Source organism: Nerophis ophidion, linkage group LG01 (genome assembly GCF_033978795.1).
Source record: "Nerophis ophidion isolate RoL-2023_Sa linkage group LG01, RoL_Noph_v1.0, whole genome shotgun sequence".
In the NCBI taxonomy this organism is placed as follows: Eukaryota; Metazoa; Chordata; class Actinopteri; order Syngnathiformes; family Syngnathidae; genus Nerophis; species Nerophis ophidion.
Window position 1 is genome coordinate 13,239,057 of NC_084611.1, and position 6,000 is coordinate 13,245,056.

Sequence of the window (6,000 nt, forward strand, 5' to 3'; positions counted from 1 at the left end):
TATACGGCATGTGCGTGATACCAGTGATACTTCTAACAGTGTGTGAGTGATACCAGTGATACTTAATCCTTGCAGTGTGCATGATACCAGTGATACTTCTTACAGTGTGTGCATGATATCAGTGATACTTCTTAGTGTGTGCATGATACCAGTGATACTTCTTACAATGTGGACATGACACCAGTGATAATTCTTAGTGTACATGATACCAGTGATACTTCTTACAATGTGTGCGTGATACCAGTGATACTTCTTACAGTGTGTGTGTGTGATATCACTGGTACCTCTAAAGATGTGCATGATACCAGTGATACTTCTAACAGTGTGTGAGTGATACCAGTGATACTTAATCCTTGCAGTGTCCATGATACAAGTGATACTTCTTACAGTGTGTGTGTGATATCACTGGTACCTCTAAATATGTGCGCGGTACCAGTGATATACGGCATGTGCGTGATACCAGTGATACTTCTAACAGTGTGTGAGTGATATCAGTGATACTTAATCCTTGCAGTGTGCATTATACCAGTGATGCTTCTTACAGTGTGTGCATGATATCAGTGATACTTCTTAGTGTGTGCATGATACCAGTGATACTTCTTACAGTGTGGACATGACACCAGTGATAATTCTTAGTGTACGTGATACCAGTGATACTTCTTACAGTGTGTGCATGATACCACTGATACTTCTTACAGTGTGTGCGTGATACTTCTTACAGTGTGTGTGAGATACTAGTGGTACTTCTTTACAGTGTGAGCGTGATATCACTGATACCTCTTAATATTTGCATGAAACCAGTGATACTTCTTAGTGTGTGTGTGATACCAGTGATACTTCTTACAGTGTGCGCGTGACAACACTGATACCTCTTAATATGTGCATACCAGTAATACTTCTTACAGTGTGTGCATACCAGTGATACTTCTTGCAGTGTGTACATGATACCAGTGATACTTCTTAGTGTGTGTGATACCACTGATACTTCTTACAGTGTGTGCATGATACCACTGATACTTCTTAGTGTGTGCGTGATACCACTGATTCTTCTTACAGTGTGGCGTGATACCACTGATACTTCTTACAGTGGGTGCATGATACCAGTGATACTTCTTAGTGTGTGCGTGATACCAGCGATACTTCTTACAGTGTACACGTGACGCCAGTGATACTTCTTACAGTGTACGTGTGTGTGATACCAGTGATACTTCTTAGTGTGTGCATGATACCAGTGATACTTCTTGCAGTGTGTACATGATACCAGTGATACTTCTTAGTGTGTGTGATACCACTGATACTTCTTACAGTGTGTGCATGATACCACTGATACTTCTTAGTGTGTGCGTGATACCACTGATTCTTCTTACAGTGTGGCGTGATACCACTGATACTTCTTACAGTGGGTGCATGATACCAGTGATACTTCTTAGTGTGTGCGTGATACCAGCGATACTTCTTACAGTGTACACGTGACGCCAGTGATACTTCTTACAGTGTACGTGTGTGTGATACCAGTGATACTTCTTAGTGTGTGCATGATACCAGTGATACTTCTTGCAGTGTGTACATGATACCAGTGATACTTCTTAGTGTGTGTGATACCACTGATACTTCTTACAGTGTGTGCATGATACCACTGATACTTCTTAGTGTGTGCGTGATACCACTGATTCTTCTTACAGTGTGGCGTGATACCACTGATACTTCTTACAGTGGGTGCATGATACCAGTGATACTTCTTAGTGTGTGCATGATACCAGCGATACTTCTTACAGTGTACACGTGACGCCAGTGATACTTCTTACAGTGTACGTGTGTGTGATACCAGTGATACTTCTTAGTGTGTGCATGATACCACTGATACTTCTTACAGTGTGCGCATGATATCAGTGATACTTACAGTGTGCGTGTGATACTACTGATACCTCTTAGTATGTGCGTGATATAATTGATACTTCTTTAAATGTGTGCGTGATACCAGGTCTTACGTGTGTGGGTGATACCACTGGTATTTCTTACGGTGTGTGTGTGATACAAATGATACATCTTACAGTGTGTAAGTGATACCACTGATACTTCTTACTGTGCGTGTAATACCAGTGATACTTTTTACAGTGTGCGCGTGCTACCTCTTAGTATGTGCATGATACTTCTTACAGTGTGTGTTACTTCCCCAAGTGTGCGTGGTACCAGTGATACTTCTTACAGTGTGTGCGTGATACCAGTGATACTTCTTAATGTGTGCATGATACCAGTGATACTTGTTAGTGTGTACATGATACCAGTGATACTTCTTAGTGTGTGATACCACTGATAATTCTTAGTGTGTGCATACCAGTGAAACTTCTAACAGTGTGTGCATGATACCAGTGATACTTCTTAGTGTGTGCGTGATACCACTGATACTTCTTAGTGTGTGCGTGATGCCACTGATACTTCTTACAGTGTGTTCATGATACCAGTGATACTTCTTACAGTGTTCATGATACCAGTGATACTTCTTAGTGTGCATGATTACAGTGATACTTCTTAGTGTGCGTGATACCACTGATACTTCTTACAGTGTGGCGTGATACCAGTGATACTTCTTACAGTGTGTTCATGACACCAGTGATACTTCTTAGTGTGCATGATACCAGTGATACTTCTTACAGTGTACGTGTGTGTGATACCAGTGATACTTCTTAGTGTGTGCATGATACCACTGATACTTCTTACAGTGTGCGCATGATATCAGTGATACTTACAGTGTGCGTGTGATACTACTGATACCTCTTAGTATGTGCGTGATATAATTGATACTTCTTTAAATGTGTGCGTGATACCAGGTCTTACAGTGTGTGGGTGATACCACTGGTATTTCTTACGGTGTGTGTGTGATACCAGTGATACATCTTACAGTGTGCGCGTGATACCTCTTAGTATGTGCATGATACTTCTTACAGTGTGTGTTACTTCCCCAAGTGTGCGTGGTACCAGTGATACTTCTTACAGTGTGTGCGTGATACCAGTGATACTTCTTAATGTGTGCATGATACCAGTGATACTTGTTACTGTGTGCATGATATCAGTGATACTTCTTAGTGTGTACATGATACCAGTGATACTTCTTAGTGTGTGATACCACTGATAATTCTTAGTGTGTGCATACCAGTGAAACTTCTAACAGTGTGTGCATGATACCAGTGATACTTCTTAGTGTGTGCGTGATACCACTGATACTTCTTACAGTGTGTTCATGATACCAGTGATACTTCTTACAGTGTTCATGATACCAGTGATACTTCTTAGTGTGCATGATTACAGTGATACTTCTTAGTGTGTGCGTGATACCACTGATACTTCTTACAGTGTGGCGTGATACCAGTGATACTTCTTACAGTGTGTTCATGACACCAGTGATACTTCTTAGTGTGCATGATACCAGCGATACTTCTTACAGTGTACACGTGACACCAGTGATACTTCTTACAGCGTACGTGTGTGTGATACCAGTGATACTTCTTAGTGTGTGCATGATACCAGTGATACTTCTTACAGTGTGCGCGTGATATCAGTGATACTTACAGTGTGCGTGTGATACTACTGATACCTTAGTATGTGCGTGATATCATTTATACTTCTTTAAATGTGTGCGTGATACCAGGTCTTACAGTGTGTGGGTGATACCACTGATACTTCTTACGGTGTGCGTGTGATACCAGTGATACATCATAGTGTGTAAGTGATACCACTGATACTTCTTACTGTACGTGTAATACCAGTGATAATTTTTACAGTGTGCGCGTAATACCAGTGATACCTCTTAGTATGGGCATACTTCTTAGTGTGCTTGATACCAGTGATACTTCTTACAGTGCGTGTGTGATATCACTGATACCTCTTAATATGTGCGTGATACCAGTGATACTTCTTACAGTGCGTATATGTGATATCACTGATACCTCTTAATATGTGCGTGGTACCAGTGATACTTCTTACAATGTGTGCGTGATACCAGTGATACTTCTTACAGTGTGTGTGTGATATCACTGGTACCTCTAAAGATGTGCGTGGTACCAGTGATATACAGCACGTGCGTGATACCAGTGATACTTCTAACAGTGTGTGAGTGATACCAGTGATACTTAATCCTTGCAGTGTCCATGATACAAGTGATACTTCTTACAGTGCGTGTGTGTGATATCACTGATACCTCTTAATATGTGCGTGATACCAGTGATACTTCTTACAGTGTGTGTGTGATATCACTGGTACCTCTAAATATGTGCGTGGTACCAGTGATATACGGCATGTGCGTGACACCAGTGATGCTTCTAACTGTGTGAGTGATACCAGTGATACTTCTTACAATGTGTGCATGATACCAGTGATACTTCTTACAGTGTGTGTGTGTGATATCACTGGTACCTCTAAATATGTGCGTGGTACCAGTGATATACGGCATGTGCGTGACACCAGTGATACTTCTAACAGCGTGTGAGTGATACCAGTAATACTTAATCCTTGCAGTGTGCATGATACCAGTGATACTTCTTACAGTGTGTGCGTGATACCACTGATACTTCTTACAGTGTGTGAATGATACCAGTGATATTTCTTACCTGTGCGTGTGAACTCCTTCCCTGTGTGCAATCATCTCAGACCGACGTCACATGCCTTAGGGAGGCCACCACCTTTCCGAGGCTCCGCCCCACCGTAAAAGGGCGTGTCTTATCCAGGTCACGTGACTGTGAAGGACGCCCACTCAACTCGCCGAGCGTTATTCTAGTTTTCATCATTTAAATAAGATGCTGTGCTGTAAAAATGTGATCATTTCAAACTTGGTTATTATTTAACACTAATAATAGTAACAGTGATTAATAATATAACAACATAATAATGATAAAAAAACATTTAAAATATAAGAAACAAAAGCATAAAAGACACAGAAGGCTTCACGGCAGAGAATAAAAATGGGTTTTAAGAAGGGATCTGGTTGTCACGACAACGTATGACAAACGTTGTTGACGTGTTGTGAAATATGTCCGAACATGGATGGAAGATCACAGCACTTACCAGCTGGGACGTCAGCGGCTGATTATGAGCAATCAGCACGCTAATCGCAAGCTAGCGATTAGTGCTCAAGTTACCAGCTAGTAACTTAGCTCTCTAGTTGCCAGGAATTAAGTGTTTTACTTTCCATTTAGCGATTAGCGGGGTTTTTTTTTTGCCAACAAGCGAATAGGGCTCTTGGTGCCAGCTAGCGATTAGCAATATTGTTGCCAGCTAGCGATTTATTCGCCAGCTGGCGATTAACACCTTTGTTGCCAGTTAGCGATTAGTCTGCTAGTTGCCAGCTAACGATTAGCGTTCTTGTTGCCATTTAGCTATTAGCGCTTTTGTTGCCGGCTAGCAACAAACGCGCTAATTTTCAGCTAGCCTTTAGCACTCTAGGTGCTAGCTTGCTAATAGTGGCGCTATACTGTATTCTTTGAACATATTATTGCACGATAATAAATATTTATATGAGATATACAGTGGGGCAAAAAAGTATTTAGTCAGCCACCGATTGTGCAAGTTCTCCCACTTAAAATGATGACAGAGGTCTGTAATTTTCATCATAGCTACACTTCAACTGTGAGAGACAGAATGTGGGGAAAAATTCCAGGAATTCACATTGTAGAAATTTTAAAGAATTTATTTGTAAATTATGATGGAAAATAAGTATTTGGTTAACCATTCAAAGCTCTCACTGATGGAAGGACCGGATCAATCGTCCTGTCCCCTTGGCAGAAATACAGCCCCAAAGAGTTATGTTTCCACCCCCATGCTTCACAGTAGGTGTGGTGTTCTTGGGATGCAACTCAGTATTCTTCTTCCTCCAAACACGACGAGTTGAGTTTATACCAAAATGGATACATGGATGATACAGCAGAGGATTGGGAGAATGTCATGTGGTCAGATGAAACCAAAATAGAACTTTTTGGTATAAACTCAACTCGTCGTGTTTGGAGGAAG